The sequence below is a fragment of the Canis lupus genome, chromosome 26 (assembly GCF_003254725.2).
Source record: "Canis lupus dingo isolate Sandy chromosome 26, ASM325472v2, whole genome shotgun sequence".
NCBI classification, from domain to species: Eukaryota; Metazoa; Chordata; class Mammalia; order Carnivora; family Canidae; genus Canis; species Canis lupus.
This window is the reverse complement of record NC_064268.1, coordinates 4,499,237-4,517,811: the sequence shown is the minus strand read 5'-3', so window position 1 is coordinate 4,517,811 and position 18,575 is coordinate 4,499,237. Positions and strand designations below refer to the sequence as shown.

The 18,575-nt window shown below is 49.0% G+C and overlaps 1 long non-coding RNA gene across 5 annotated transcripts in view; it reads left to right on the top strand.

Moving 5' to 3' along the window:
* Positions 1-6,346: 6,346 nt before the first annotated feature.
* Positions 6,347-18,575, top strand: part of LOC112676424 (uncharacterized) — a 126,337-nt gene continuing 114,108 nt past the window's right edge. For 2 of the 5 annotated variants that reach the window (XR_007406131.1, XR_007406133.1), the window contains exons 1-3: positions 7,087-7,286; positions 8,550-8,673; positions 18,212-18,543. This is a non-coding gene — a long non-coding RNA (uncharacterized LOC112676424). Of the gene's footprint in view, positions 6,436-7,086; positions 7,287-8,549; positions 8,674-18,211; positions 18,544-18,575 lie in introns of those variants that run through there. The other 3 variants (XR_007406134.1, XR_007406135.1, XR_007406132.1) reach the window with 3 other exon arrangements.

The window sequence follows — 18,575 nt, the reverse complement described above, 5'->3', positions numbered from 1 at the left end:
TTCTTTTAATGACTCAATCTACTTGTAAGAGTGTACATTTGACATGGGGACTAGGAACCCTGCCAGATGTTAAAGGCTCTGTTCCTTTAATTCTCTGTCACTCTAAAAATCTTGGTTTTCTGATGTTGTCTGGGTGTGCAAAAATTTTGCAAATAACTCTGAAATGGCTCTTGTGTAAAAAAATCACTTATCACTAGGGTCTTAGAGAAAGGCAATCCCTCTCCTTCTCTCCCAGAGAGGGAAACAGGACAATCACAGGTGTTGGGATTCAGACAAGACTTGCTCTGTCAGCGTCCAGCTGTGTGCCCAGTCCTCTCTGGGTCTTGATGATAATGTCTGTAAAATGGGACACGTAATAGCATCTGATGGGGTTACTCTGATGGATTGAGACATCTTGTGTAAAGATGCCAGTGCATGTCAGCTGGCTCCTTCAGAAGGCTCAGCTCCCTCCAAATTAGGTTTGCTGCTAGGAAAATCCAGTGCTCTAATGCTGAAGACCAAATGAATTAAACTCTAAGAGACTAACATTTTAGAACTCAGAAAGAGCTTAGAGATCAACTGGGGCTAGACAGTCACTTTACCAATACAAGAAAAAGAGAGGCAATGTGGACAAGTGCCTGCTCAAAGTCACACGACCAGTTAGCAGCAGAGCTGGGCTGAGTGTGCAGGTTTGAGCAGTCCTGAGTCTGCAGATTTGGCTCAATCATAGAAAAGTCACTGACATAGCTTAAAGATAATATTTAGTATCTCAAATAACAAGGGAGCAGCTCCAAGGTTGATAAAGTATGCAGCTCAGAGATATTATCAAAAGCCATGTTTCCCCCTATCTTTTGGTTGTATCATCCCATTTATCAACAATGTCATCAGACCAGACTCCAGTTCAAGGAGATGAATCCACACTGACCATGTGCACAGGAAGAAGGCTAATCTAGGCATGCATTGAATCAGATGCAACAGAATGGCTACTCTTCAGGCACGCAGGGAATCTAATCTGGTGGGTCTGGAATGTACTACATGCAGTTTAAGGGATCAGCGAAAGAGGGGTTGATTACTTCTGTGTCCAGCCCATGATACACAGAGAGCCATATTTTGGCTTAAATTTAAAAAAAATAATAATGATACATCCGGAGGTCCACACTAAGCAAAAGAAAGCTAAGTAGACTTGGGAGCAAGAGCTATGATCAGGATCAGGAGGGACATTATAATAAAGGGTTGATTCTGTAAGAAGACAGGGTCATCCTAGAGGTGTGTGCACCCAAGCCCAGGACGTTGACTCTCCAGGGCATCATGATGCTGGCTGCTGTTTTACCTAAAAACTCAGCTCCAAACATTTTATCCGAGTGGGTGCCTGTTAGTTCTCCCTCTGTGATCCTGCCACAAGGGACAGAGAGGATAATAACAACTAGGACAACACACTATGTTTGCATTTTTCTCCCTCCTAGCACTTCCTCAGCAGCAAATACATATGGGGTGTAATTAACGACATCGGTGTATTCAATGTCCAACCAATTTAAGGAAAATAACTGCAACTTGAAAAATAAAATAAGACATCCTTGCTTAGGGGTTCTGGAGCAATACTATGGACAAACATCCTGAGCTGTCCACCCCTTCCTGCCCCTCTGACTCTTCCTTCCTCCACAGCTGACACAGACAGTGTGGTACCATTGTCTCTCTCTCTCTCTCCCTCCTTTCAAGACATGGCAGGATTGCACACCCGCAATCCTTTTAAATTTAGGCATGGTCACATAATTTTGTTGGCCAAAGTGATGTGGGTGAGGATGATGTTGGGTCCCACCAGGATGGAAGCTCTATGGCCAGTGCATTCTCTGTCACATTCTCTGATCCAGCTGCCTGGGTTCCAGAGACGAAGACAATGGTGTACAGAGCTCAGCTGACATGCAGTGACATGAAGATGAGTGAGAAGCTTTGTTCTTTTACCCTACTGAGATTATGGGGTTGTTTCTTGTCACAGCATGACCTAGGCTGTCCTGGGTAATAAAAACAGCACCTCATGACAAGGGGGTTTTGTTTTCTGTTGTTGCCATAACAGCCTGCTACAAACTCAGGCACTTGAAGCAACACAGATTTATAATCACACAGCTTTGTAAGTTCAGAAGTCTGTTGGGCTTAGCTGTTCTCCTGCTCTGAGTCTCACAGGCTGAAAGCCAGGTGTCCGTGGGACTGCACCATTTTCCAGAAGGCATTTCTTCCTTGCTCATTCAGATTGTTGTTTGTACCTCTTCCTTATTGGCTTTGGAACTGAGGTCTCCATATCTTTGCTGAAGGAAGGCTTGTCCCAGCTGAGACGCTCCTGCATTCCTTGACCCTCCTTGTTCCATCTTCAAAGCCTCCAACAGTAGGCCAAACCTTCATAGGTAGAGTCTTTCCTGGATCCTCTGTCACGGCATCACTCAGCACTCATGCCACTTGCAAATGCCCGTGGGATAATGCAAGATCACCTCCCTACTTTAAAGTCTTTATTCTTAATTTTCTGTGCAGAGAGCCCTTTGCCATGAGAGGGACCACATTCCCCATGGTTTTGAGAACAGGATAGGGATATCCTCAGGGGACATTATTCAGTCTGCCACATCTGGGCTTAATCAGTTCCTTCATGACATGATCTCCTTATGTATTTCCACCTCGGATTATGGGTTCTGTGTGTTATACATCCTAAATAAATATCATCATTTGATCGCAGTTGTCATAGAGCATTATGGTTGTGCCAAAGCACTGAGGGGCATTAAAAGCAAATGTGTGAGGGAACAAAACATGGGTTTACAAAAGTGGTTCTTTGGACAGATTTGGATTGTATCCTGTGCTATTGTGATGTAATAAGACATGTATTTTTGAGTCTTTGTCTCTACTTCCTGACTCCCTCCTCTTTAATCCCTTGGAATTTCCTGGCTGATGGGGGTGTCTTTTGTTCTAAGGAGGTGACTCTTGGTGAGCTCCTGAATGGAGGCTAGTCACCAGAAAGATGAACCCATAATTAGGAGCTTAGAGATTTCAGCCCCAGAGAGAGCAGAAGGGCTGGAGATTGAGTTAATAATCTATCAAGCCTATGTGAAGAGGTCTCTAGAGAGATCTCTCAGAGGCCTGAGAGAGAGTTTCTGTGCTGGTGAACACACAGAAGTGCTGGGATTGTGACATACCTGGACAGGTCATTAAACTTTGTGTCCTTCCCCACATGCCTCCTCCCTGCATCTTTTCCATCTGGCTCTCCTGAGTTATATCCTTTTGTGATGGACTGGTAATCTGGTCAGTAAACTGTTTTCCTGAGTTCCATGAGCCACTCAGGGAAATGATGGAATCCGTGGAGGGGGTTGCAGGAACCACTGACTTATAGCTGGCGGGTCAAGAGCACAGGTGACATTCTGGACTTGCAACTGGTGTCTTGAAGGGCACAGTCTTGTGGCACTGAGCCCTTGGAGCTGCATAGGGTCTGATGCCATCTCCAGGTAGATAGTAGAAGAATTAAATGGAATCATAGGACATCCGCTTGGTGTCGACAAAGAATTACAGAATTGCTTGGTGGGAAAAACACCCACACATATAGTGGCCAGAAGAATTTGGTGAGTGTGGGAGTAAAGGGAAACGCAGAAGAACACATGTCTCTCTTGAGGAAGAACACAGAGAGGCAAGCTAGCAGTGTGGTTTGAAATGTGGACTCCACAACCAGATTGTCTGAATTTGAACGCCATGGCTTCTCGTTACTGGTTTTTGATGAACACAACTCCTCTGTCTCTACATTCTTTCATCTTCAAAAAGGATTAGGAAAAACAATAACCTGGTGGGGTTGTAGGGAATCAATGAATTAATTCATGCCAAACCAGCTCCTAAGAAGGGTCATCTCTGAGTGTGAGCTCCCACTGTAATGTGTGCAAATTGAATAAAGGGAATGTTGATGTGATGCATGAGCTTCATTTGCAACCAAATCTGAATTATGCGATCTTTGATACTAAATGGGCAGTTTCCTGACCTTGCATCCAGAGTGGAAGGTTGTGGGTGGAAAGTTCACATTCTGCTCCTGTAAAGACCCTGTGCTTCAAGCAGTGACCAAGATGGAATGGGCTGAGGAATGAGTGGGCGTTTGGGCATCAATCATAAAAGTTGATTTTGCAGACAAAAGCTGCCTGAATCTTAATTGAGGGAAGCTGGGAGAGCATCTCTTGTGCAGACAGTAATGTCCAGAAACGCTGACTTCAGGATAGGCTTCACCTCCTGAGAAGAAACTGCTTTGGGTGCTTTCCTACACTATTCAAGAGGCAGAAAAACCTAGCCAACAAGCCCTGACACAGAAGGGTGTCCTTGGAAGAGAGAGTCAACACAGGTCATCAAGATACCTGGTGCAAAGAGCAGGTGTGATTTCTAAGCACTTCTTAGCACAAACAAGTCCAGTGAAAGGGTTACAAATGTGGGCTCTGAAGGCAGACTCCTTCTGTCTGAATCCCAGCTCCATCACACACAACCACTGTGGCCCTGGATAACTTACCGAACCTCCTTATATCTTAGTTCCTTACCTGTAAAATGGGTATAAAAAGAGCACATGCCTACAGGTCTTAATGAGGACTGACTTCACCAATATTACATTTATTTATTTTTATTTATTTTATTTATTTTTAATTTTAAAGAATATTTTATTTATTTATTCATGAGAGGCACACAGAGAGAGAGAGAGAGAGAGGCCGAGACATAGGCAGAGGGAGAAGCAGGCTCCCTGCAGGGAGCCCAATGCAGGACTCCATCCCAGGACCCCAGGATCATGACCTGAACCAAAGGAAGACAGTCAGCCACTGAGCCACCCAGGAATTCCTTTATTTATTTTTTATTTTATTTAAATTCAATTTGCCAGCGGATAGTATAACACCTAGTACTCATCTCATCGTATGCCCTCCTTAGTGCCTGTGACTCAATGTAATACCAAATATTACATTTAAAATAGTGTTATACTTGAAGCAAATGCTCGGTAAATGCTACCATTAGGTGATTTAACTTGGCATATCTCCATCTAGATCCCCTCATTGGTAAAATGGGCCATGATACCATGCAAATACACAAGATTCATCCATTTGACAACTGTGTACTTGAAGTACAAAGTGTTCGAACTGTTGAGAATTGGGGGTGGGGTGGGGTGGGTGGGTAGCAAATATGAAGAAATCCAGGCAGGATGTCTGGGTGGCTCAGCGGTCTGGATCGGCTCAGGGCCTGATCCCGGAGTCACAGAATCGAGTCCCACATCGGGCTCCCTGCATAGAACCTGCTTCTCCCTCTGCCTGTGTCTCTGGCTCTCTCTGTGTCTCTCATGAATAAATAAATAAACTCTTTTAAAAAATACGAAGCCATCAACATCGGGGTTGTGTTTTGGATGGGAGGAAAGGCAGGTAGTTGGAGACAGACTGCATGAAAATAGCCAAACGAATAAATGGGATAATAGTGAATTGACTATTCGACTAAATGCTCTGTAAATAGGGGTTACATTCTCCTTCTGTCCTAAGTTACTTCCTCATAGTAGTCGATCTGGGATCTGCATTTGGCTTTCCAACTGGAAGGCTGATATTCCCCTGTGGAGAAGAAAGAAATGATGAGTGGGGAATCACACACCATAAACCTGTGGAAAGATGGCTGGTCAGGAGAGAATGGTAAGCAGGCTCCCATCCCTCAGCCAGGAATCATGGGATCTATTTTATTTCCCACTGATCTGGAGAAGCTAAAAATATTTCCTATGATGAAACAAAACAAAATCCTCCAGCCCTTTGGGCTGCAAAAATCAACTCCCAGTCCCTACAGGAGGCTACAGGCAGGCTCACCGCACTTCCCCTCCTGGGTCCTGTCTGCAGCAGCCACCGAAGTGGACAACGCGGGAATTAGCATCATTCGTTCAAGTAAATAGTTCTCTGCTGTCACCGAAAACTCTAAGAATCCGTATTTTACACAACACCTTTAGGACTGGAACGTTCTCTTAGCCGCATCCTACTCCTCCAGGCCAACAAGCAGAACTACCTTTTCCCCCCATCTCCTCTGGCCTGACCCCTCGCTCAGAAAACCACGATTTCCAAGTGCAGGTGCGTCAAAGTGTTGTGTGCTTACACACACACACACACACACACACACACGCACACACACCCGCAGAGGTCAGAGGGAGCGCCTACCACCCTCCACGCAGAGGTGCGGAGAACCGGGTTCGAACGTTCCAGGGCTATGCTGTGGAGAGGTAAGACCAGAAGCGGGTAAAGTAGAATTTAGGGGCAAGGGAAGGAATTCCCGAGGAGTCTGCTGGGGCCGCCCCTCTTCCTCCTCACCGAGGATTTCCCGCCCTCCCTCTTCCTCCCCCTCCCTCCTCCTCCCTCCCTCCGCGCGTCTCCCAGCAAGAGGACTCCGCTTCTGCACGTTCCATTTGCTTGAAGCTGGACTGGGATTGGGGCGCAGGTGTGCGGGGTGAGAACTGGGACGGGGCGGGGACGGGGGCGGGGCGCAGGTGCGCGGGGTGAGAACTGGGACGGGGAGGGGGCGGGGGCGGGGCGCAGGTGCGCGGGGTGAGATCCTGGACGGGGCGGGGACGGGGCGCACGTGGGAGGGGCGAGATCTTGGACCCTGGCCGGGGCCGGGGCGGGGCGCAGGTGCGCGGGGTGAGATCCTGGACGGGGCGGGGACGGGGGCGGGGCGCAGGTGTGCGGGGTGAGATCCCGGACGGGTCGGGGGCGGGGCGCAGGTGTGAGGGGTGAGATCCTGGACGGGGCGGGGGCGGGGCGCAGGTGGGAGGGGCGAGATCTTGGACCCTGGCGGGGGCCGGGGCGGGGCGCAGGTGGGCAGGGTGAGATCTGGGACCCGGCGGGGACGGGGAGGCGGGGCCCAGGTGGGAGGGGCGAGATCTGGGACCGGGAGGGAGCGGGACTGAGGAGCGGGTTGGCGGGGCCGGGACTGGGACCCGGGCAGGGGCAGGCTGGGATCTGGGCCCGGGTCGCAGCCAGGGCGGGGGCGTTGGTGGGAGCGGCAGTGGCTGGGACCTGGGCGGGGGCGGGGCGCCGAGGGCGGGGCTGGGGCTGGGCCCCGGGCGGAGCCGAGGGCGGGGGGAGGTGGGCGGAGCGGGGCTGGGAAGCGGCGCGGCCGAGGGGCTGCAGGAAAGTTGCGGGGATCGGAGCGGCAGCAGCCGCGGAGCCGCGGGAGTGGGGACCGCCCCGCGGGGGCAGAGCGGGCGGCGCGCACCGGGGCGGCAGGGAGCGCCCCAGACCCGTCTCCCGGGGATGTGTGGGGCCCCGAGCCTGGTGCGGGCGCGCGGCCGGGCACAGGTAAGGCAGGAGTGGGCGTCTGTCGCGCCGGCCCTTGGTCGGGCGAGGCAGCCTGAACTTGGGGTTCGGTGAGGAAATCTGTCGGGGCCGCGATGCCACCAGCGGTGCCCCAGCGCGCCCAGGGAGGCCGTTTCCCTGGGTGGGAAGACCCGGGGGCCTCTGCGGGGCACTGGGGGCAATTTGGGCAGAACAGACCTCTTCAGAACCCGTACTGGGAACCATGGGAGCGCCGGGAACCTGACTAGGTTCTATTCCCAGAAGCGAGGAGCTGGAGAATGGCTGAGGGGAAGCGTTTACTGTCCCCCACCGCGAGTTTCCGTGGGGTCTACTCCCACTCCACACTGACCACGTGGTGATATTTAGGATCTATGAAGTGGGGCAGGTTATGTGACTCCCTGCCCGCAAACACCGGGTCACATGCTGGCTCCTCCTCCGTACCCCCAGCTTGTCAAATTGGCAGAGGGCCTGAGACTTGTTGCACCTGAACCTTCCAAGCCAGGTCCTAGAGCAGGCCTGGACCACCCAAGGAGGCAGTTAACAGAAAACTCTGGCTTGGTGGAAATCTGGGAACCACCCCCGACACCCCAGATTCAGTCCGATGGGATTTAGGGGGTTGCAGTAGAGATTATCAGGCTCAGAGACACTGGTGCCTGGGGAGAGCAGGTGTGAGTCTATCTTACAGGACTAGTTTTCCCAGGAGTCCTATACCTGGGGCTGTCCCCTCAGTCTCCCTGCATGGAGGGAATGAACCTCTTGGAGCTTAGGGGATTTAATGGGTACGTTGGGCACAAAGCACATTGCCTTGAGTGTTCCAGAGGCTGGCTGGCCTTATGACTCTTGCTATTTTATTCTGCACATCTAGGACCGGGTTCACCCTGTGGGGACAAGGCAGGAGGGGCGGGAAGAGGTGGTTCCCAAGGCCCAGGAGCAGCTGGCTGCACATTGGGATGGCCCTAGGACAGGGGCAGTGAAGCCTCAGCTCTGCAGGGACGGTGCCTGCGCCAACAGCTTATGCCAGGGTCCTGGGATATGGGTCCAGGAGGAGAAAACGAGAGAGTACTTCTTTCTTGCTGCTGCACAGGGGGGAGGGTCTGCAGGGCCTCATGGATTAAGCTGTCCCCAGGTTACACACATACCTGCACCTTGCCTGTGGGGCCCTGTGGGGCCACTGGTTTCCATTCCAGCCTCTGGACCCATTGGTTGTCAAAAGCCGAATCCACTTTAGTGGAGAACATTTTTCTTTTCTTCCTGAAACTGTTTCAGCTGGGCTTGAAGCACTTTGGTAGAACACCTGGACACTCTGCCAACTGAGATGAAAAGTTGCATTTGCTTCTCAGAAGTCTACATGCACAGCCTGAAATTCCAGAGAAATCACCCTCCTTATCAGGTACCCTGGCAGCTCAATACACTCTGTTCTCTCCAATAGCACTCCCTAAAGGTTATAATGGTGCCCCATCCACATGCTCTAGAAAAAATAAGGCCCCACATAGGCAAACGGTGGTGGTGTGTAGGGGGTTATCTTTCTCGTCTGTTTCATTTGAGTATTTGTGTGTACCTGGATTGAGGACACCATGAATTTCCCATCTCTCTCCTCCTCTGTTGGTTTTGACTATCAGTCTAGTCTTTAGGGGCAGGATTCAGACTGTGTGTGTGTGCACTGTGCACATTTACTTGTGTGTGATTGTATGTATATTTATGTTTTTCATTTTATAAAAACATTGCCTGAACTGAAGTTTATCTAGAGATGGACCAAAGAAACCGTATTCTGGCACAACAGTAAACAAAAAGCTTGTTATGTTGGATTTATTAAGAGGTGGAATTGTTTTGTCCTTTATGGGAGATTTAAGATACTTTTTGGGAGTAATTTTGATGCCATACTTGCAGACTTCAGAAATTGAGTCCTGCATCATACGAGAAGGATGGGTTTTAACAAGCTGTTTAAACAAAGTGGAGCTTATAGTTTCTGGGTAATAATTTGTTTTGTGGGACCCAGGAAATTTAACAAAAAATCCCCTGCCCCTGGACAAGCAGAGCAGGACTAGCTCCATTTTCTGCTGCCCCTGCCACCTCCTGTATCACCCCCACAGGACCTGCTTATTGCTTAAGGCGCTGCCTCGCCCTAGTGGAGCCGCTGGGCACACCCTAATCGGAAACCGGCTCATAACTATGTAACCCGGCCTTGTGCCCGCCAAAAGTGCGCGCCGATTCTCACCAAAGTAATAGGCCAGCTCAAGTGGATACTATAGGGTAAGGTGTAATTCCATCGGCCACCTGCGTGTGGACCGACATGACTGTGCAACTTTCTGTGTATCCCATGGGCCACTGGCCCCTATACAGCTGCTGAGCCTCTTAGTCTCAGGTCCAAGTCCCTGCTCCGCTGTGTCGGGTGCACTTGGACCCAAGCTCGAGCTTGTAAATAAACCCTGGTGTGTTTGCATCGGTGTCGGCTCCTTGGTGGTTTCTCGGATTCGCAATCTTGAGCACAACAGTTTTAAAAAAAACTAAGTTGCCAAGGTCGAGTGAAAAACAAATCTTCTCCTATCTACTACTTGAAAGGACCGCACTGCACAACTGGGTCAGCATGTAGTGTGTAAACCATCCTTGTTTTAGAAAATTCTTTCTTTGTAACTGTCTTGTACTCCCCTCCCACTCATAAATGCAAATAGCTCTTCTTGTTGGAGTAGACCGCATAGAAAAAAAGAGAAACACCTTTTGAGAGATTCCATTTTAAGTCAACCAGGAGGCCCGATCAGAGAAAGTAGTTACAGAATTGAAACAAATAATGCCAACTGCATTGATCACATGGGAGCAGGGTAAGGAGTGCATGTGGAGTGGAGTTTTGCTAAATTCTCTCAGTTCATGGGACTGTAGATGATTTATTAAGAACCGAACATCTATCATCCAGAAAGCCATTGTCCTTGTGCATTTCTCCCTATTTCTCGCCTTACATCTAAGGGGGAACCATTTTAGACCCTTTATCGGTTTTGTTTTTTATATCTTTGGGTGATTACTTCCTGGGGGGGTAATAGGGCTGTTTGTTAGTGGGTCTGCCTCGAAGTCAGTAACTATTCCCCCTTCTTCCCTGACAGCCTCCAGATTTGGCTTGCAGAGCAGCGTGCCCCGCCTTGAAGGGAAATAGGGTTCGCAGCTGCCCTTGCCGGCCAAGAGTGGCCACGTGACATGGAGCTGCCCTATGGGATGCGAGGGAGGCCTGGGGCGGGGCTTGGGGTCTGGGCCCTGGAGGGCGGCGCAGGCCCTGGCAGCGGGGAGCAGGGAGCGGCCTGTGCGCTGCGCAGCTGGTGAGCCGGCTGCCGCCTCCCGCCCCGGGTGGGTGTCTGTGCCCTCCGGTGCGGGCCGTGGGGACAGCTGAGGCTCCCCCCAGGTCCCTGGTTCTTCCCCAGGGGTGGGTCCCCGGGGGCATCTGGGAGTTAGTTTCTGTGACCGGCCCACCCCCGACTTAGCCACTTGGGGGGCCCCCCTGCGCGCTCCACGCTGGCGAGCATGCGCAGAAACTGTGCCTCCCTTCCACCGCTGGCGGGGGTGGGAAACGGGGTAACCGGTCCAGGAGAACTTGGGCGTTTCCTGCACACACACGCATTGCCAGGTGGGCCGCCGTGCACTGCCGGGCGTTTGGGGCGAGGCAGACCTGGGACCCGGCGCCTGGATGCCATGTCGGTGGCGGCCTCCTGGGCGGTAACCCCGAATCGGAAACCTCCTGCCGGGAATGGCCAACCCGCCCAACATGCGCGCCGCCGGCCGCGCGCTCCTGCTCCTTTGGAAACTGGACTTATTTTTCTGTAAATCAGAGGTTTCAACGTGAAGATCGTTCGTGATAGGTAGGTAGGTGGATGGATGGGCAGATGGCGGTGCGTGTGCATGGATGCGTGGGTTAATACGCATATGCACGTGGCCCGGCTCCTGGCTCGACACGAGGGCGGTGACAGGAGCCACCTCCGAGCTGGGCCGCACCACGGCTCTGTCCTGCCCTCCTCGAGGACGGGCCGCATGCAGCATGCAGCGGCGGGTGGAAGCAATCTCGGAAAACACGGGAGCCATGCAGCCTCATTGCTCATTCAGTGTGCGAACAGCCGCTGTGCCACCTACTAATGGAAAGAAGACTGATGGTACCGCACAGGATTTTGAGATTAAGCAGAGGCATGATGGCTTGTCGGGGCATGAGGCATCTATCAATACCAGTCCTTGTGGTTTCATAGCATATTCCTAAATCCTGATAAGCATTTCGTGGTCAGCTGGTTCCAGGACAAAATGAACACCTGCCTGCTGATGTGTATGACTTTCCATATAATAACCCTTCGGACAAAATTTGTCTTAAAATGTGCTTCAGGCCTGGTGGGACAAGTATAAACGTCCTCGAATTCCCAGATGAATTTGCCACAGTCATTAAGAAAAAGAATACACCTTAAATTTCTTGTAAATCAATCGCCTGGAAGTGTAATAAACCTATTTATAACTAAAGAAAAACTCGGGAGGCCTACGTAGGTCGTTGAGTGCCTTTCGCTCAGGGCGTGATCCCAGTGTCCTGGGATCGAATGCCACATCGTGCTTCCTGCAGGGAGCCTGCATCTCCCTCTGCCTCTTTCTCTGTGTCTCTCATGAATAAATAAAAAAAATTTTTTTTTTTTTTAAAGAAAAGCTTACTTAAAATGCAAATTTCCTTTCATTTCCTTTTCTGCATGTGAAACTCATGGAGAAGTTAAAGGTTTTCCATAGGAGATCACTTTGAACATTTTACCCTCAAATCTGGCTGGTGTATATCTGCTTTTCTCGAATGGAGACCATTGTTATGCTGCACCAGGGGTTTTAAGGAACGTCACCCAGCGCTTCACTTTGCTGGTATCAGTGCTAGGTGTGCTGCTTGCTCCTAAGCCCACTTTGTAGAGAGAGCTAGGAAATGTACGTATGCACACGAACCCATGTATCCGTGCGTGTACATGTGCACACACACATTTGTCCCTCTGTCCATCCATCCATCACAAACGAGATTTATATTGATACTTCTGATTGCGGTAAATAGTATCCTCCCCCCCTTTCTTTCTTTTACCTTCTTTTTCTGACTTCGAGAAACCTGGCTTTCATGTTCTGTTTCCATACTTACTCATTCCTGGTGTAAGCTATTTCAGAACCGTGCATTGTCTTCAGCCTTACAGCTTCCAGTCAAGAGACAGTTTCCAGAGCTATCAGGCTGGATCTTTTCCTTTTCATATCCTTTCATGTGGCTGTGTTGTTCATTTGTAATACAGTTAGGCTCATCTTATTCCATTCTAATCTCTTTCGTTTCTGATTTGTCCTGCTGACGATTATTTTTTCCACCAGTAAGCAGATGCATGTGCATTCTCTTATATCCTCTTCTTTCTGCACTAAGAGGAGTGTGTTCGAGATGCTCACTTGTATACTTAACAGTGTGTCCTGGAAATTGCTATCGATTCAGGTCCTCATTCCTTCCCTCTTCCTTTTAAATAGATTTTGCTTTTTATTTTTTAATTAAAAAATTAATTAAATTTAATTTATTAGAGAGTGAGTGCACAGAGGGAGTGAGAGAAGCAGACTGCCCGCTGAGCAGAAAGCCTGATGCAGGGACCCTGGGATCATGACCTGAGGCAAAGGCAGATGCTTAACTGACTGAGCCACCCAGATGCCCCTAGATTTTTTATTTTTTAATTTTTTTTTAGAGCAGTTGTAGGTTCACAGCGAAACTGGGAAGTACAGAGAGTTCCCATTACATGCCTGCCCCTGATGTACACTACCTTTCTCAGTACCACCACCCCGCCTCCCATCCTCTGCTGTGGCTGCCTAGTACTTTGCTTGTGGATGCACCCCAAGTTATTCAGCCACTCTCCTATGTCTGGACACTTCTTTATCTTATTGTTTACAGCATGTAATTAGGTTCAGGTTAACTATTGGTATCTAAATCTAATGATGCCTTGAGAAACTTCCAGTGTATGTGATGCTGGGGCTAGGCACCGTCGTAGTGGAATTGGGTTGATCCTGGTGCCAAGAAAATTTGAAGGAAACCCTGGGAGCTTTCATTCCTGGATTCCTGTAACAGCCCTTTCTCCTGTCACAGAGGGGCTGCTCAGATCTGCAAGATCTCATGGGATGGGGGTAGAGGGGATAAGAATGAAGACTGAGTTTGGGTCACATGTGTGTGAATCCCAGGCACCCCTGAACTAGCTGTGTCACCTTCAGCATGCCACACTGACCTCTCTGTGATCAATACATATTTGTTGGGTGCATGATTGACTTTAGAAGTAGTATAGGACTGATCCAGAATAAGGTATATAGATTGCCAACACCATAAAAATTGGTGAGTCAGCCAATAAAATATAACAAGCATGGAAGGTTAGGATACTTACGGACTTTTGTCTCATTCTGGAAGATTTCCGCCTCCTGCCTGGTCATTACAGCTGATTTATCATTTCAGATATACTTAATATGCTTTGTCTGGTGTTTCCTTAATGCCAGCTACCCAACATTTTGGTGGGTTTGTTTTTTACCGTATCAGTGATGTGCCATTTGCATGGGTTTAACCAGATATGCACCCTATGTATAATTATTTACTTGTCTTTAAGTCAACTCATTTTACAAAGCATATAAATTAAAAAGGAAACTTGACACCTACCACCCTAAATAGAAAACCAGCTTATGATAAAGACAAGGTTGTCATAGACATAAGGACCACACATATGAAACAACATTAAATGCAGTCGAGGTACCGTTACCTGCAGAAGGGCCTGGGTGGAGGCTTGCTCTCTCTCCTTCTGGAAGGAGAAGCACCAATGCCTGAGACAGTTTAGCTCAAGCCGAGACTTCTCCTTGGAGTCCAGACTGTAGGACTGAAGGAGGATGTGATAGAGATGATTGTCTCACTCCTTGACTCGGTAGTACTTCAGGTCACGTCTTTGAACCACTAGAATCAGCTCTAGATCCAGGAGGCACATCAGGCCTGGGAAAAACTGGCTTTTCACCATTAGAGATTAGAATCAGTCCAGGTGCACACGTTCCTGAGACAGCCTCTTGCTGGTCTGCCTCAGTTGCCCGAGGTCTTGGCTGCTGACTCGAGAAATCCCGTTCAGTGCTGTGGGGCTTGTGTCCCTTTGTGTGTGGCTCCTAGAGACGCTGCAATACATTTACCATTTTACAGGTATTTCTGGTTATGTCTTATGTGCAAATCCCAGTTAGTTTTTCTTAACTCCCTCCCTCCCTTCTCCCTTTCTCCCTCCTCCCTTTACTCCACTCTTTCTCCACTCCTCTCCACTTGTTTCTCTCTCTCTGTTTTTTTTCTTCTTCTGATAAATAGTCCTAGCCCTCATGGAACTCACAGACTATATAGAGGGAGAGAGAAGGCAAATGTGTAAGTTAACATATTCTTCCCCAAGCCAAAGTGTAACTTTGAGTAAATGAGTCTAGAAATAGATAGGAGTCTGTTTCAATAGTTCCATTTTAGGAATTAGAGAATGAGATGAAGCAATACTACTGTGATCCCACGGAAGGCATCGGAATTGTCTTGCCGGATGCTGAATCAGAGAAGACTGTCGATTAGCATGATTTAGCCAAGCATCTACTATGGAGGCCTGTGTGGTGGACTGCAAGGGACGTAGGCCCTCTGAGCTAAGAACTGTCCGAACATGCACACCACTGTTCAGGTCCCCAAGGAAGTGATGTGGACAGGAAGTGACCTGAGAGAACAGAGAGGACCGCGCAGTCCAGGTGGATAACCAGAGGAGTCTTCCTGGAAGAGGAGGCTTGGGAGGATGAGCAGAGCTTGGCTTGATGAATGCAACCTGGTGACGGTCTACTGCTTTTCATGGAGCATCAGTAAATTAAGATTGGACATTCCAGTCCCTGGGATTTCAACTCTGTGCTATTTCAGCATTTTGAAGATTCTGAAATGCTTTCCCCCCATCCGTCTCATTTAGTGCCTCGCAGTCCTCAGAAGTCCTCATGATTATGATCCCCATTTTCCAGATGAGCAGACCCAGAAGGGTGAGGTAACTTTCACAAGACAGGCAAGTTAAGGAAGGTATGTTTGAACTGAGCCTGTCATCCCCAGAATCTGACTTCTCACCAGCTCTCTGCTCAGAGAGGCAACATCTCAAGGCTTAATGTAAACTGAAATGCCCACCAACAGGAGAATGAGAGACAGACACATGTTCCTATATTCATCCAGGGAAATGCTAACCAGCCATGAAAAGTAATTAGTGCTGCATGTTTTCACAGGGATAAGTCTTTAAAACACAAAATTGAATATAAAAATTAAAAAGCAAGTTGCCAGAGCATACCTAGAACAAAATATCATTATATACAGTTTAAGACCTGCAAAAACAATTTCATACAATTTTTTGAATACCTAATTCCATATTGAATGTACAAAATAAAATGCATGGAAAATAATCTAAGTATTGGGATAATGGTGTCTCTGGGGAGGGCGGAGGGTGGGTGGGGTGAGGTGGGAGTCTCCAGGAGCTTCAGCACACCTGTAACTTATTTCCTGAGCTGGGCAGGGACAGGAGTGCTGTGTTATTTTCTATACTGTTTAGCTGCCTGATGTATTTAATAATTAAAATTTTATTTTATTTTATATATTTATTTTAATAATTAAAATTTTAATTAGGTGGCTGGTCGTACAGTGGTCAGGCGGGCACATTTTCCTCTCGACTCTGAGACAAGAAGCTTTTCCTGAAGTGATTGGAGACACAGATGAAGTAACACATGCTTTGACTCTCAGCTTAGCGTGTAGTGTAAATGACTGTATTTGGTGCACTGAAATGAATCTTGCATCAGCAGCCCCTACTGGTTGGCTAGGGCTTTCTTAGAGGCAAAGTGGAGTGAGCCTGTTGTTGGCACCTTTTTCTGGTTGAATTAGACCAAGTGTGTTCACTATTCTCAATTCTAAGAAGCAGAATCTGAACTGAATACCCAGGCAACTCTGAGCATAAAATCCAGGAGGAGCAACAGCATTGAGGTTGAGAGTAGAGCATGCCCTGCATTCATTCCGCAAATGCTCCTGTACATGTTCCAGGGGTTTTCCTAGACACTGGAGCTACAGCAGCAAATAGCAGAAATGTAGAGCTTGTCCTGGTGGAAACATTCACTCTAGCAAGTGACACATTTCCCCTTTGCCCAAAAACAAGCCAAGTAACAGAGGTAATAGGAACATTACTTAAACCATTGCCAAAGTAAGTATATATATTGGAAAGTTTGATTTGCTTGCAACTAAATAGCAGCACACATTAATTAACTTGTTAAATGCCATTTATGAGCCAGCTGCTTTCTTAAACACTGAGGCTGCAGCGAAGGTCCCAGGACTGCCTGTGATTGGTCTGATTTGAGCTAGAAGTTCATTCCTGAACCAATGACTGTGACCCAGAGGGTGGGATATTCCGATTGACTATGCTGGGTCACATGTCTACCCCTGAAACATTTGGGCTCAACTCAAATCACAGGGATGCCTCGGTGGCTCATTCGGTTAAGCATCTGCCTTCAGCTCAGGTCGTGATCCCAGGGTCCTGGGATTGAGCCCAGTGTCAGGCTCCCCCCTCAGCTGGGAGTCTGCTTCTCCAGCTCCCTCTGCCCCTCCCCACTGCTCATTCTCTTTCTTTCTCAAGTAAGTAAATAAAATCTTAAAATACACACACACACACACACACACACACACACACACACACACACAAAGCCCAAACAGAGTAGCTTCCTAGAAAGAAATGGGGAGCTCTTCCATGAACAAAGGGGATATATGGTATTAGAGGGAGGATGTTACTAAAATTACCTCCTAGCTCCTTCTCCCTCCTCAGAGTTCCCCAGAACTTTCCCTTTGCCTTGGTTATTGTAGAAACTCATTCTGAGCCAGAACTCATCCCTCTACATGTGCTTGCCATGTTTGGCTCTTCGCTGGATTAGCGTGCCCTGAGCTCTGGACTCCCAGGACAGGGGAGCAGCATCCTTCCCTGGGGGGCTTCTCGATGTCACGGTTAAGCAGACAGACGCCTGGGGCTGATCGGTCTCTGAGGCTGACACAGGCCTGTCTGCTGAGAGTGAGGCCAGTGCACTGTCTGCTGCCCCCGTGCCTGGCCTGCCAGTCCACATCTAATTGATGAGGACATTGAACGCAACCGCTGCTGGTCACTTCACAGCTATGAGCTGATCCATTCACGAGACTCTGAAAAGATGGACAAATAAGTAAGACATTATTTTCTGCCTCAATCTGCATCACCTTTCTATTGCTGCCATAACGGTACCCCAGACTTAGTGCCTGAAAACCACGTAAGTCCTTTTGGAAGTCAGAAGTTGATGAAAAGCCGCACCAGGCTAATGTCAGGGGGTTGGCAGGCTGTGTTCCCCCTGGAGGCCTTGCTCAGTCAGCTTGTTTATTATGGTTTTGGGCCGGGGTCCCGGTTTTTTCGATAGCTGTCCACTGAGGGTCATTCCCAGCTTGTAGAGGATGCCCTCATTCCTGGGTTCATGGTCACTTTCCTCCATCTCCAACCAGCAATGGCAGGTGGAGTCCCTGCCTGCTTCCAGTCTCTTCTGCTTCTTTGGTCTTTACATCTCTCTGGCTGACTCTCTTGCCGTCTTCCACTTTTAAGGGTTCATGTGATTAGGGCCCATGGGGATAGTCCAGAACAAGCTGTCTATATTGAGTCCCTAACCTTCATTCTGTCTGCAGAGCTCCTGCCATTCTCTGTAACCTATTCACTCCCAGGTCTCGGGGAGTAGTAGGTCATGGACATCTCTCAGGGCATTGCCTATCACAGGAGCTAATCCAAAGGTCGAAGTTTTGTGGATGGCTAGGGTTGGAGTGGAAATTTGAGGTCACGGAATCCATCCTCTGACCTGAGCTCGACCTTTCCCGTGTACAGCAGGAGCCTGTTAACAGAGCAGGTGTATTTCTATCCCGTCTCCCATAGGTGACAGAAGAAGCCCACCTTGGCTCAGTGAGGCTGACAGCCTAACTCCTCTGTGAGCTGCTTTCCACATGGATATGAGTGAGGGGCAATGTGGCCTGCTGCTTGGGGCCATCTGGGTTGGAACCCCAGCACGTACTCCCCAGCCCTCCAACTTTGGATGAGTCACAAACCTCTCAACCTTGGTCTCCTGCTGTGTCCAAGACCCAGCCCTCCTCTGTGTAAGGCTCACTCCTAGGCCACGTGGATACAGCAGAACCAGGGCCAACCAAGTTCCACTCTCAAGGCGTTTACACTGTGGTGGGAAAGTCAGGATATGAAGAACAGGAGTCCTGGTAAGGCGGAACAGAATTATCAGCGGGGCTTG